General features: G+C 44.6%; 1 pseudogene; it reads right to left on the reverse strand.

The window, feature by feature from the left end:
- Positions 1-7,018: 7,018 nt before the first annotated feature.
- Positions 7,019-14,848, reverse strand: LOC114202009 (5'-AMP-activated protein kinase subunit gamma-2 pseudogene; annotated as a pseudogene).
- Positions 14,849-15,624: the final 776 nt, after the last annotated feature.

A 15,624-nucleotide genomic window follows, 5' to 3' on the forward strand; every position in this document is an offset into this window, starting at 1 on the left:
CTATGTGCAAACACACAGGCACCTAAAGCACCCAGTGTGAATCCCACGTGTCTCCCCCAATTCCTGCAGTGTTAGTTTGGTCAGAACAAGGACAACCACCCTGCCTCTCACCCTGTTCTGCCTACCATGCTGACCCCACAGCCCCTCGCTCAGAGATAGGGAATGGTCCCATGTATCTGGAGTCTCTCTACCCTGGTTCCCTGGTGTTATAACATTTACTCTTCAAAGGCCTGTATCACACAAGAACTTGTCGTGGAGAAACAACTGCGGTCATGGCCACAGACTGAAGCTATAACATCACTGTCCCATCTCAAGTTTAGCAACAATCTGCTGGGAGATGTCAGCCCGAAATTCCCTATGCAGCAATCTTGGTGTACAGACATACTGCTTCTTTTTTCCATCCAATCATAATTGTGCTGATCTCAGCAGCTGTGCATGTTTTATAGGGATCAGTATGTCTGAAAGTGCTGTTGGGGACAGGCAGATTTTGCTCAGGGTCAGTTCTGCATAATTCACAGATACTTTCTCAGAGCCATGGAGACCCCTGCCCACCATCAGGAGAATGTGATGACTCCTAAGTGTCAATAGTCACTGCAAGTCAGGCTGCCCATCACAATCACCCTAAGGTGGTTTCTCATAAATTACTCATTCAGAAATGATCATTTTAAATTCTTTCACCTAATATTCAATTTTATACCATGCCACCACTCCTAAAGATAACCGCACTTTTCACAGCTCTTCTTCTATGTTATCAGGGGGTGGGTGCTCAGACTTCACTTCTGTGGGCACTGTGTGGGATGGAGAAACTTCCAGGAAGATCTTCGTTTGAATGAAGAGCCACTCCACCTCATGAAGCTGAGCCTGCCTCTCACTGCACTGCTTGGCCTCTTTGTTTAAGGCCTCTACCTCTCCCTCCTTGTTGGAGTACCTCTTGTCCATCTGGAGGATCTCAGGCAAAGAGTTCCTGGGTCTGCACTACCATTTCCTCCTAGTCCCCCTCCTCATTTCCTGATGTGAGTTTTAATTAAAACTCTTCAAACCACTGGACTGTTTCACATTCTAGGGCACGGTGTCATTTTCTTTTGAAGAGAACTTTCCAAACGATGAATAATGCACAGACAGCCGACTACACGGACCTCAGGCTGAAATCAATCCAAAGTGAGAAGGGACTCGAATGCTCACTTTTCTGCAGAGTTGGTGGGTGCCATATCAGAGGGTTTTAGGACACACTGTTATCCCCGTGGCTTCTTAGCCCACTGTTAAGCTGGGATAGAGGGCTCATGGCTTGATGGCTCCCAGGTGACCAAGGGACCAATGGACACATGAGTGAGGTGTTAGGCAGGTTTGGAGGTCTTATAGCCTGAGAGCAAGTAGCAATTCCAGGGTCTGTGTGTCCTGGGCTCTGGAGGGAAAGAAGAATCCATGTCCTAGAGCATGTGATGAAGCTTCTGTCCAGGTGCATGCTTGGCCTTGTGCAGAGTTGCACTTTTGGTCTCCAGGACCAAGGGGGATATGGTGAACCCATTGAGCAGGTGCCTGCTTGGACTAGCACAGAACTGAGTTGTTGGTCTCCAGGTCCAAAAGCACATTTTGTGACCTCTGTTCAGATTCCTGCTTACCGTAGCACAGAAATGAGTTGTTGATCACCAGGTCCAAGGGAACATGGGAAACCCATTTTCAAGGTGCCTGCTTGGCTTAGACCAGAGCTGAGTTGTTTGTCTCCAGGTTCAAGGACACATGGTGGGCCTGCTATCCTGGTGGCAGTTTGGCTTAGCACAGAGCTGAGTTGTTGGTTTCCATGTCCAAGGGTACATGGTGATGTATCTGTCAATGTGCCTGCTCCACCCATCGTAGGGCTGAGAAGCTGGTCTCCAGGTGCAAGGGCATGAGGTGAGGCAACTCACCAGGTAAATTCTTGGCCAAATACAGAACTGTGGAATAGAACTCCAGGTCCAGAGGCACATGGTAATTACATTGTCCAGGTGAGTTCGTGGCAATATGCTGAGCTGGGTTTGTAGTCTCCAGGTCAACAGGCATATGGTGAGCCTGCTGCTGAGGTGCATACCTGGAATAGTGCAAATCTGCACCATCGGTCTCCAGGTCCAAGGGCAGGTGAGGTCAATGTCCAGGCAACTTCTTGGCCTAATGCAGAGCAGTGTAACAGGGCTCCAGGTCCAAAGGCACATATTGATCCCATTATCCTGGTGAACAGCTGGCACCGGGTGGAGCAGTGTTGGTAGGCTCCAGGTCTAAGGGCACATGGTGAGCCTTCTGTCCAAGTTCCTGATTAGCCTAGTGCAGAGCTGTTTTGTTGGTCTCCAGGTCCAAGGGCACATTGTAAGCCTGCCGTCCAGGTGCCTGCTTTGAATAGCAGAGTGCTGAGATTTTGGCCTTGAGGTCCAGGAGCAGATGGTGAACCCACTGTCAAGGTGCTTTCTTGGCTTAGCACAGAATGGAGTTGTTGTTCTCCATGTCCGAGGGCACGTGGTGTTCTCTCTGTCCAGGAGCTTACTTTGTTTAGTGGAGATCTATTTTGTTTGTATCCTTATCCAAGGGCCCATCTTGAGCCTGTTGCCAAGTGTCTGCTTGGTCTAGCACAGACTTGATTTGTTGGTCTGGACATCTGAATGCTCATGGTGGGCTTGCTGTCCAGTTGCTTCCTTCTTCCAATGCTGAGCTGGGATGCAGGGTCATCATTTCCTGGCACTTGGAAAACCTGGTGTTCTCTGCACTTACTTCCTTGTGCTGTACTGGGCTGGCCAGCTAGTGGTATGAGCATTCCTGGTCCACCCCGTGTATATGTGACTCTGCCCAGTGTTAAATGGATTCAGAGGGCTGCCAGTCTTTGGATTAATGGTGGGTGCTCTGTTCTGGGGACTGAATTTCTCTATATTCTGCTCTGTTCGAGTGTTGGTGTTCTGTGGCCTCCTGCTCAGGCAGGTGTCTGGGGCATTAGTATTTCCAATGCTGAGCTGGATTAGAGAGCTCATGGTCTGAGGGCCTGTGTTCCAAGGACTCTCACTGTGTCTGGCAATGTGGTGATTCCTTCTCCCAGAACTTACTTCTTGCCTCAAACTTCTTCTGTGCCTGTTGTCTGGAGGCGTTGTAAACATTGTGCACATCTGGGTTGGCTGGATGTTCAGGGCATTCATGTGTCCTGTGCTGAGCCAATTTGGAGGGCTCCAGAGTATTTGTGTGCCCAGTGCTCCCTCAGGACATGCTCAGCTTTCATGTGTTGAGCCTGGTTGTGACCCCAGTGGTGTGGGGCCCAGCTGGCTGAGAATCCACTGTTCTCTGATTCCTAGTGCCCCACTCCCATATGCCAAATGGGAGTGTGTCCCTGAGCAGCAGGTCCAACCTCACAATGGGAAACAGACCCGGCAGTCACCGGGTGCAGTTGTAGGGACACTCAGGACCACAGAGGGGCATAAAGATAGGTGGAAACATGAAGGCAGACTGCAGAGTGTTGGAGAGAGCCCTGGGGCAGGAGCAGTGGGCAGGGCCTGACCATGAGCAGAGGCAGAAAACAGGGCAGAGAAGACGAGGAATAGCAGGAAGAGCTGTGACTGTTGCATCATCTCTCTCCTCAGTGCAGCCTGGGCAGTGGCCATGCTCTTATAACAGCCCTGGGGCATCACAATGCCTTCTAGGGATGTCACCACCATGCCCTGGCCAATCATCAGGGTGCTGTCAGGTTGGCTTCATTCAGTGGCCAATCATCATGATGTCTGGCTGGCCAGTGACTGATGGCTTCTCAATGACCTTCATGACATCATTGCCTAGAAACCATGTTTAAGGAAAACAGGTGAATTTTCCTTCATGATAAAAAATTAATATTTGGGATGTATTTTTAGTGAATTTCATGGTGAGCCTGAAATTCTCAACCAATACAAAGCTATATGTTACACCCAGAGTCACCATTCACTGAAATGCTGACACTGATTATAATGAAGACATAGGCTATTAGACCCCATGAAAGATCACTCTTGTGGGGTTAGTCGGAGAACATGGTATTAGAAAAAAAGGTACTCTCAACTCATCCATCACAGTTTAAATATAAGTCTAGAAAAGGGTAGAGATTGTGTTTGGTATATCTTCCCACAATGAAAAGAAACCTGAGAATGATGGAGGTTTGTCACAAGTCATTGGCTCATGGCCAGAATGACACTCAGCTCTCCTAGAAGGGAGACAACCAATTCCAGCCTGTCACCTGGTTCACAGCCTTCAAAGCCAGTATCCAATCAGAAAGTACTGGGAGGAGGCTTTAAGTTTGTCTCCTCCCTCCATTATAACTGCAAAATTATGAAGTCATTTTGAAGACGTCAGAAATGAATCAGAGTTTGAGAATATAAATGCTACAAGTTGACAAGTAGAAAAACAACCACTGTTTGAAAGGGGGGAGGTATGGAGATTTGAATCTGGTGTGACATAGCTGAGGATACAGCTGAGGGGAGGGAGTCAGCCTGAGGAGTGTACTGTAAAGTATTATGAGTAGCAGGGTACAAAATTTCATCTTTTAGAATTCTGGTAAAGAATGTATTTATACATATACATATATATACATATACATATATATATATAATGGAATATTACTCAGCCAGCAAAAAGGATGAAATCTTGCCTTTTGCAAGGACATAGAGAATATCATGCTATGTGAATACAGTCGGTGAAAGACAAATACCATATGATTTCACTCATAGGTGGAATTTAAGGGAAAAATGAATATTGGGAGAGGGAAGAAAAAAATAATGTATGATGAAAACAGAGAGGGAGGCAAACCATATGAAGCTCCTCTGTAGGAAACAAAACGGTTGCTGGTGAGGAGGTGGGTGGGACATAGGGTGATTGGGGGATGGACATTAAGAAGGGTACTTGATGGAATGAGCACCGCGTGTTCTATGCAACTAATGCGATCCTAAATTTAGACTCTGAAATCTAAAAAAAATAAAACACAAAAAAATAAAATGGAGTGTGTTCAGGAAACTTCCATATTTCTTCTGCACTGCCACATAGCAATCACCCATTAATTATTTGTTGAAGGACTGAGCTGGCAGATGGAGCTGTCTCCTCCCAGAGCAGATGTACAGGGTCTGGAGCTTAGGGGAGAGAAGATTAAGAGCAGAGAGGTGCTCTCTGAAGCCAGGGGATGGATGGGCTTCCCCGTGAGGACCGTGAAGAGAAGAGCATGTGGGCTAGGACTGAAGACAACCAAAGGGGCTGCACAGGAAAAAGCCCGGAAAGGAAGCTGAAAGAGAAATCAGTGAAGAAGGGAACTGGAAGTAAATTATCACAGATGGGATGAGCTGGGTGTGTCCAGAGACCAGAGTTTCCTGCAGCCCCTAGACTGGCTGAGTGAGGCTAATTGCAGCTGGATTGCCTTTGGATTTCTGTGACTCTCAGACAAACCCAATTCTGTTTTACATATATTCTTTCTGACTTATTATTTTTTTAATTGAATCTGCATTGACAGACAATAATAAGTTAGGTTCAGGAGGATATTATAGTGATTGGACAAGTTTTTACCTTATCCTACACGCACCACAAGTGTAGTTTTACTCTGTCACCTGAGACACTGTTACAATACCATTGACCACATTCCCTATGCTGTGCCTTTAATCCCTGTCAGGTGTTCATCCCATAATGGGAAGCCTGTGTCTCCCACTCCCCTTTACCCATTTCTCCCATACCCCCCTCATCTCCCTTCTGGCAACCATCAGTTTGTTCTCTGTATTTATAGGTCTGATTTTTTTGTTTGTTTGTTTGGCGGTTTATTCATTTGTTTTGCTTTGCCAATTCCACATAGGAATGAAATCCTATGGTATTTGTCTTTCTCTCTCTGATAAATTTCACTTGTTTAGGCCCTCTGCGTCCATCCATGTATTTCCAAATTGCAAGATCTCACCCTTTATTGTTATGATTGGGTAATAATCAATTATGTGTATATACCACCTCTTCTTTACCCATTCATCTGATTTTTTTGCAGATGGTAAGTTTTTTTTTTAATTTTGCAATCTTCCAAAACATAACAAAAACAAGAAAAAGCACACTATACTAATAACTATGTACAGTGTGGACATTTTCAGAGGACTTACATTAGGAAGCATTGTTTCTCTTCAATCCATGACAGTAGTGCATATGCCATAATAACACTTTGCAACAACAATCCATCAGCAGTCATACAGACATCATGATTTGACATTTCAACAGAAGGAGAAAATCCACGTTTTCCTAGGACTTTCTTTCCTCATACCAGCTGCCTGTTTCCAGTCTAGCAGAGCAGGTCTCCACACATGCTTTTGGAAACATCAGATTTTCAATTCTAACAGTGTCTATATTCGAAGTACTATCCATTCCAGATGCAAACATAAATGAGGAAGTTGCCATTGACAATAACAACCAATGGTTTTTAATGGCTTTGTTGAAGTTGCCCTACAAGGTGTGTAAAATATTGCATGGAAGAGAAATAAATAAACCTGTCTTAAAGCAAACTTGTTTACATTATAGATCCAAAAACACACTAAACATAAGACTGTCGTTATGTTTTACAAATTAACTATTTATATTCAAATTAGAGCATTTCTATCATTCTAATGAAAAGAAGTGTTTTGAGAAAGTTTGAAAGGCTTTCACATCGCCGTCCCGCATGGCTCCTGCTGCCACAGGTCACAGTGATGAAATACGCCATGTGCTGATATATAGCTTGAGATCTGAATAGGCCCATGCTCTCCCCTTATGTCATATGACCTGTTGCAGACCAGTGAATTCTTTGAGATGAAAAATTTTAAAAAAATCAGGACACAGTGAACTTTGATAAAATATAGCATCTGAAATTTTTCAAAGGTCTTAAAACAGTGGTTTAATGCAATTCTGGTAACTAAGAAACACATAAAATCTGTTTCTTATGCTGGGTTTCACTGGGAAAAATACCCATCACCAAACCCTGATACACATTCTTAGCCATTTGACTGTCTTCTGTCACGGTCAGTGTTCATGAGGCAGAGTCTATCCAGAATCTTGTTCACATTTTCTCCAAGGTCTGCTCCATGCACAGTGGCCATTCTGCTTCTGTCTCCTTCTGTTTGGCACCTGTGGGCATGAGTATCAGGGCTTGCCGTCTGTCAGACAGGGAAATGACACCCACGATGCTATCTGCTTCAGTTGTGACCAGCAGCCCACAGAGGTCAGCCCACAATGATCCTTCCAGGATTCCAGCTTACTGCACTCCACAGCACCCTCAAGACTCTGTGAGGGGTGCCGAAGGCCTGGGTCCCTGTGATAGCTTGGTTATTGTATGTTTTCTCAGCAGCAAGTTTAGCATCAGACTTGGAATACATATCTACAACTTGTCCTGACTCATGCAACCCAGGGAAGGCAGGGAACCATCATTCTACAGAGACATTCAAGGCTTTCCTGATGGGAGTGTCCCGGTGGATGAAGGGATGTTGTGGTGGGTCCCAAACAAAAGAGCATTTGGGTTCTGCAGCATGAAGGCAGGCTTTGGCAAATCCGACATAAAATGCTGGAGGAACTTGAAGATTCTTTTTGTGGTTAATTATATCAAGTGCATTTCCACTGATAAGATCAATAGCTGGCTATGTGTGGATTTTATTTTTGATCATTGAGTGTACAACATGGAAGAGGCTTGCCTCTGGAGTTATATTGACTAAAGACTTATGTGTTTCTGGGTGAGAAATCTCCCTCCATGTTTCAATGTTTTGTGCCCCTCTTTCATAAATCTATACCGGGGTGATTATAATATCTCTGTGGTGTATTTATGAAATCTGTAATTGCTAATATTCCTACAAAACTTTGTTGTGTGTTCTGCAGTGGCCCTGATGGACACTATTTGACTGATAAGACAAAAAAACCTTTCTAACCTTTTAAAGTCGTATGAGAAACAACATGTTTTAAGGGGTTGGAATGATGTGGTGTACCTTGTTTGACCTCATGAAGAGCATGAAAACCCACATTCTGGGTCTTGTGCTTCTTTAAACTGGCTAGGAATGTAGGGAGGTGGTGTTTAGGCTGAAGGGCAGCCCTTATCCATTCATCTCTGGTGGATACCTGGGTTGTTTCCATATCGTGGATATAGAAAGTCACGGTACAATAAACTAATGGGTGCATGTATCTTCACATTGAGGGAATCCATGTCAGTTAAGTGAAGCTGAAGTGGATATAACTGGTGTCACAGCGCTCTCTGTGCAGAGGTTGGCTGGAATGGAAATAGATCAGGAGCTGAGGTTTTCTGGGGTGCTCTGCACAGGGGGAACCCTGGCAGGACAGCTGTAGCTGAAGTGAGTGTAGGCTGGCGTGTCCCAGGGCTCTCTGCAGAGAAGGCACTTTGGCAGGGTAGCTATTGCTGAAGTGCATTTAGGATTCGGAAGGGTTCTCTGTGCCCAGGATGTCCTAGAATGATGGTTGAGTCTTAAGTGGGCAAAAGCTGGTTTGTCCCTTTTTCTTCAGTACTCTGAGTGTCCTGAAAGAATGTGGGCTGTGGTGTTCTGAGTTTTCCACATAATTGGTTCCTTGTCAGGGTAGGTGCAGCTGATGCAGTAGTGGCCCAGGAGGTCACATAACCTTCCTTAGAATGGGTACCCAAGAAGTTGGAGTCCTGCAGGCCTGGGTTGTTCTGGGGTGCTAAGCACTTCTGTCACATCGGTTTGTTGTCAGGAGCTGTCACTGATGCTGACCAGGGGCGTCCCAGTGTGTGCCATGCTGGGGCTGCCTTGTTGGCACAGCTGGGTTTGAGTAGGCTGGGGACCAAGGCTCATCGAGGTAATAAGCTGTATAGGGTGCTTAGACCCTGCTTCTGTCCATGCTATCAGGGTGGAGGGAAATGTGACCCATGGTGCTTGCCAGTGCCTCAACACAGAAAGAGATCCAGCAACACCCCCTCCTGATTTGGGGGAGGGGGAAATTGGGGTGGATCCATTAAATTCTAGTTTCTCTTTAAACTGCAGCTTCTTGAGATATTTCTGTGGCTCAGTCAGTTAAGTGAGGTCCCCAAAAGATAAAGGCTTCCCAAGTGATATGTTACCAGAGCATCAGCCTGAAGTCAGCCCCAGGCAAGAGGCCTGCATGCCTTGGAACCACCAGCATATTGGCTCAGTGACACAAAGTGGGTACTACACTCTGAATGCCTGCAACACCAGCCAGTTCTTGTCATCCCACCATGAAACTCTGACACTTGGGACTAAACCCCCAAAAGAGGGAACAGCTTTTAAATTCACACACCACACCACACTGGCCCTCGACTGGAGAGGGTCATTTGTGCCTAGGTAGTAGCCTCAAATTTCTCATATCTAGGTGTAGATGACCCCCTTCTCTGGGTTTGGGTTGTTCTTCCTGCTCTGTTTCCTGACCTTTCATGCATCTTACAGAGTCCTTGAAAGAGTTAGGGAGGGAGGGGCCTGCACCTGGAAATCTGAGGTCCACAAACTGCACTAAGACAATCAATCGGTGGCTCTCCCCAATCTACTCTCCCTGGCCAATACCTGGTGGCTGTCTCCACCCCACTTTCCCTGGTCAATCACCAGGAGGCTCTCAGCTGTTAGCTGTCTCCTGTGGCCAATCACCAGACAGCACGGCTGGCCAAGCACCAGGTAGCTCTGCCCCTTCGCCTGCCCTCCTCCAACCACGGCCCTATTAGACTCGCAAGCTGTTGCGCAGTGTCCTTGCTGGTATTTTCTGGGGACAGGTCCTGGCTCCCTCTCTGCCATGACCCAGGCTTCCTTTCTCAGGTGAGAAACAGGAAGTAGGGGTTTTGACCTGAGGCTCACAGGTCTCAGGATTTGAGAAGCATCATGGGCCCACCCCTCCTGAAGCACTCTCATGGTTTCCCTGCTACTCCCCAGGGAGCCTAGATTCCACAGGCTCTCCACCTGAGATCCGGTTCTGAGCACAGGGCCCTGCAGATTGGGGAAGGGACAGGAGATGAGGGGACTCTGATAAGAGGAAGGGTCTGCACGCCGCAGGTCCTGAGTAGCAGATGGACTGCGCTTCCCACCTGCGAATGTTCCAGTGCAGTTCCCAGACAGCCCCCATACCCTTCCGCCCTTTCTCTGCCTGTTGGCGACCCCCTTGTGCTTCCTACTAGGATTTCACAGTGTCCTGTAGCAACAGCCACCAGGAAACATTGGGAACACCCAGATGTATTACATGCAAGACCTCAAAATGATACAGCAGCTGGGGCTAGAGTTCTGCAGTTATTGGGGTGGTTGGTGGGGGCTGAAGGTTTCAAGCCTCGCTCATTATTGGTGAGTTTATAGGTAAGTGTGAGAATTTCAAGCAGAGCAAGAGAAAAGGCAAGTGGCCCAAATGGCCAGGTGTCAAAATCCACCCATATTCTTTAAAACAAAGGAGTCTGGGGGGTGTGGTGTTGGCCTGGAGGTCCTTTTGATTGGCCAGAAATGTGTTTACCCGAGACAGCCCTCTTTGATGTGGAAACATCAGCAAAAAGAGGGGGGAAAGCAACTCTAAGGCCTTACAGCACAATCCTGTGATGCTGAGGCATCAGAGTCAATGGTGAGGACATCCACTGTCTGGGTAGCTGCTATGCTATAATCACAAGTAGAAAGAGTTAACCCAGAAAGGGCACATCTAAATAGACAGAAGCAGATATTTTTCCAAAGAAGACATCCAAATGGCCAACAGACACATGAAAGGATGCTGAACATCACTCATCATCATGGAAATACAAATCAAAACCACAATGAGATACCACCTCAAACATCTCAGAATGGCTAAAATTAACAAAACAGGAAACAACAGGTATTGGTGAGGCTGTGGAGAAAGGGGAATCCTCTTACACTGCTGGTAGGAATGCAAACTCCTGCTGCCACTCTGGAGAACAGTGTGGAGGTTCCTCAAAAGTGCAAAACAGAGCCACCCTAAGACTCAGCAATTGTACTACTAGGTATTTATCCAAAGAATACAAACATAGTGGTTCTAAGGGTACATGCACTCTAATGTTTATAGCAAAAATATCCACAATTGCCAAAATATAGAGTCCAGATCCCACTGACAAATGAATAGGATAAAGAAAACGTGATATAATATATATATATATATATATATATATACACACACATATACATATATACATATAATTATATCAATGGAATATGACTCAGCCTTCAAACAGAATCAAATCTTGTAATTTCCAGGGACATGGATGGAAGCGTATTATGTTAAGAAAAATAAGTCAGTCAGAGAAAGAAAAATACCACATTTTTTCTTTCATATGTGGAATTTAAGAACCAAAACAGATGGGGCACCGGGGTGGCTCAGCTGTTAAGCGTCTGCCTTCGGCTCAGGTCATGATCCAAGGGTCCGGGGCTCGAGCCCCACTTCGGGCTCCCTGCTCAGCAGGAAGCATGTTTCTCCCTCTCCCTCTCCCACTCCCCCTGCTTGTGTTCCCTCTCTCACTGTGTCTCTCTCTGTCAAATAAATAAATAAAATCTTAAAAAAAAAAGAAACAAAACAGATGAACATAGGTGGGAGGAAGGAAAAATAAAATAAAAGGAAAACAGGGAGGCAATCCCTAAGAGACTCTTAATTTTTGGGAACAAACTGAAGGTTGCTGAAAAAGAGATGGGTGGAAGGATGGCTTAAATGGATTATGGGTATTCGGGGGGGGAGTTGTTGGCATGAGCACTCGGTGTTGTCTGTATGTGGTGAATCAGCAAATTCTACTCCTGAAATCAATAATACACTATATGTTAACTAACATGAATTAAAAAAAAAAAAGAAAAACACTTTTTTTAAAGAGGTAATTGAGATAGAATTAATTATATGGGGGACCCAATCAAAGATATGAAGAGCCCTTATCACAAGAGATTAAAACATGGATACACCAAAAGCAAGTTAATGAGAATACCCAGAGAGAAAATGGCTACATACGAGCTGAAGAGATAGGTTTCAGAAGAAATCAACCCAGAAGACAGCTGTATCTAGATTTTTACCATTCAGAATTGTGACCAAATAAAAGTTTGTGGTTTCAAATTAAATAAATAAATAGGATTACAGTAGCAAATTCTACAGCAATTAAACAAGCAGTAGTCAGAACTCCACTGTGTAGCAAATGATGGGTATTCATCCTTTCTGATGGCTAAGTAATATTCCATTGTATATATGGACCAAATCTTCTTTATCCATTCACCTGTTGAAGGGCATTTCAGCTCTTTCCACAGTTTACCTATTGTGGACTTTGCTCCTATGAACATTGGAGTGCATATGGCCTTTCTTCTCACTGCATCTGTATGTTTGGGGTAAATACCAAGTAGGGCAATAGCTGGGTCATAGGGTAGTTGTATTTTTAGCATCTTGAGGCACCTCCACACTGTTTTCCAAAGTGGCTGTGCCAACTTGCATTCCCACCAACAGTGTAAGACTGTTCTTCCTTCTCCACATTCTTACAAACATTTGTTGTTTGTTGCCTTGTCAATTTTTGCCTTTCTAACTGGTGTAAGATGGAATCTCAATGTGGTTTTGATTTGAATTTCCCTGATCGCTAATGATGATGAACATTTTTTTTCATGTATCTGTTAGCCATTTGTGTGTCTTCTTTGGAGAAGTGTCTGTTCATGTCTTCTGCCCGTTTTTTGACTTTTATTTGTTTATTGGGTGTTGAGTTTCAGAAGTTCTTTATAGATCTTGGATACCAGCCCTGGATCTGTAGTGTCATTAACAAATATCTTCTCCCATTCTGTGGGCTGCCTCTTTGTTCTGTTTACCATTTCCTTTCCCTTGCAGAAGACTTTTATCTTGGTGAAGTCCCAAAAGTTAATTTTTGTTTTGTTTCCCTTGCCTTTGGAGACGTGTCTTTAAGAATTTGCTGTGCTTAATTTTGAAGAAGTTACTGCTTATCTTCTCCTCTAGGAAACTGATGGATTCCTGTCTCACATTGAGGTCTTTCATCCATTTAGAGCTTATCTTTGTGTATGGTGTAAGAGAATGGTCACGTTTTATTGCAGCAACATGGATGGAACTGGAGGAGGTTATGCCAAATGAAGTAAGTCAATCAGAGAATGAATTATCATATGTTTTCACTCATTTGTGGAACATAAGGAATAGCATGGAGGTCATTAGGAGAAGGAAGGGAAAAATGAAGGGGGGTTCAGTGGGGGAAATGAACCCTGAGAGATTATGGACTCCAGGAAACAAACTGAATTGTTTAGAGGGGAAAGGGGTGAGTTAGCCCAGTGATGGATATTAAGGAGGGCAGGTATTGCATGGAGCACTGGGTATTATATGCAAACAATGAATCATGGAACACTACATCAAAAACTAATGATGTACTGTACGGTGACTAACATAACATAATAAAACAAAAAGAAAATACAAAGAAACCCGCTGTGTATTTATTGTCCCGAACATGCATGGTCCAGCCATGAAACTAAATCAGTATCACAGGGGCCTAAAATGTGTTTAAAGAGTTGAGTAATACTGAAATATCGAAGGCTTTGTGCACTTAAAAGACTATTTGCAACCATTTGGTTGATTATAACTGCTATAATGAGAAATACTAAAACCTCAATTAATCTCCCAACTTCCAAGCATAGCCAAATTGAGATTAATTTTTTTTCAGTATAAGCCTAGTTTCAATACACTTGGCCTGTTTATTTATGTTAGTACAGCAAAAATAGCAATTCATCAAGTAGGCCGTTTTAAACCAGCTACGCTGAAACATTTCCTAAGAAATCTCAGATTGAATTTGAACAGCTTTTCAAGGCCAGTGGCCCACCCAAATACTTGCCAGCAGACTTTTCCTGCAAGCCCCAAAGACTTGGGTTAAGTCTTCTTCTTGATGTCTCAAAAATATCCTGAGGTTCTTGCACTTGCCCTTCTAGAAGTGGGCTTCTTCCCTCACCTGATAAGGGTGCTGGGAACCTTGGAAACAAGGGTTCAGGCTGCTCTTTCCAGGGGGCTGGAGCGGCTCCATAAAGTCAACCCTTTACTGTTAAGCTGTCTGGTCAGATATGAGTCTATTCACATCTACCTTAAATTTGGCATTCCAGTCAAATCCCTGGCAACATGCCAAACATTTCCAATTGTTTTCTGTCACAAGGAGAACATGTTCTTATTGAGGTTATGCAAATAAATACATTACCACAGAAGTAGGAATATTAAGTTTCTGAATTTTGAAAACCAAAAAGAATTTTCAACCCTTAACTTCTATTCAAAATGAAGTAGTAAGCAGTTGTGAACCGTGTGCTGTACCAGCACACTTTTGTTTGGCTAATTGATGAATACATTTCATAATTCCTGGAAACATGTGCTTCTTCATAGTATAATCTCTCAATAAAACGCAAAACACGTTGACTAAGAGACCCAAATTCCTCTTGAGCTGCTTTTTAATGAGGAAGCCCAAAGTATGTAAACATATGTTCAGTAAATTATTTTATCTTATTTGGATATCATCTAGACATGCAGTGAATTTGACTGAACCCATCTTTTAACTTCACAAGAAATGAGGATTTCAGGTTCCCCAAAAGATTTGGGGAAACTAAAAGTTTACCTAAAATTTCTGGTGTGAAGGCAGAATGGATTGGAAACACTGGGGCTGGAGGTGAGTGAGTTTATGGCCCCTGCTGAGAATGCTTTGGCCCTGGATCAGAGTGGAGATCCGGGAAGCAGCTGGATGGAAATGGTAATGCCTGTGCTCCATTCAGTCACAGGGATTGATACACTCTGGAGGCTGAGAAAGGGCTTGCGAGCACTGCTGATGCAAGCCCAGTGCTGAGAAATGCTGACACCCACATTGTGGGTGGGCAGGCCACAGCAGGAAGTGAGGTCCACTCACACCAGCCTCCTGCACTTACCTGCAGGCCTTGTGGATGTCCACCATCTGCCCCCATTCCTCCAGCTGCAGCCTAGAAACAGATGTGGAGACTCCCCTGTAGGAGGAAGTGAGCTGTCATGTGAGCCCTCTGACTCATGCATACCTGGAGGTCAGCTGGAGCTAATGTCCCAAAACTTACCTGAACCTCCCTGATAAGACCAGGCCCCACAACCTCCCTATTTCCCTGCAGTCACACCTCAGGAGAAGGGGAATCTCTGGCCAGGTGATGATGCCATTTGTTGTTCAACCACACAGGGAATTTAAGGTACTTGACACATCAGGCATATTTAGTGGAGACCATCTGTGTGTCTTCAGGACAGATTCTGGGAATGCAGCATCCCAGACATGCCTGGCAGCCTTGTGACCTCGATCTGCTGTGTGTCCAGGCAGTGCATTCTTCCTCATCACTTTAGTCTGTGTGCGTGAACAACTCAAGCTGGGCCCGGAAAAGCAACCTTCTGTGCCAATGTCACAGGTGCTCTCCCTACATCCTGGAGAACACACTTGTACTGAGATCCATAAACACACATGCAGTGTGTTCCATAAATGATAAACTGGACAACTACAATATAAATGAGAGAGTAGATAAGATGGGTGTGTCTTTGCAGGGGAAATCTCCTAGGTAAGGACACTTTTCATTGGGAAAAGAACATGAATGGAATTTTATTTTGATATTTTGAGGACTTTTTATCAGGTAATGTGTAGTTGTGGTGGGGTCAAGTTAAAATACAGCAAAAACAGTCTACCTGAGAAAATAGAATATGTTCCAAATAAGAAAACTA

Source organism: Eumetopias jubatus, unplaced genomic scaffold, assembly GCF_037043125.1.
Source record: "Eumetopias jubatus isolate StellerSeaLion01/CBP00866 unplaced genomic scaffold, mEumJub1_p1.0 scaffold_5, whole genome shotgun sequence".
Lineage (NCBI taxonomy): Eukaryota > Metazoa > Chordata > Mammalia > Carnivora > Otariidae > Eumetopias > Eumetopias jubatus.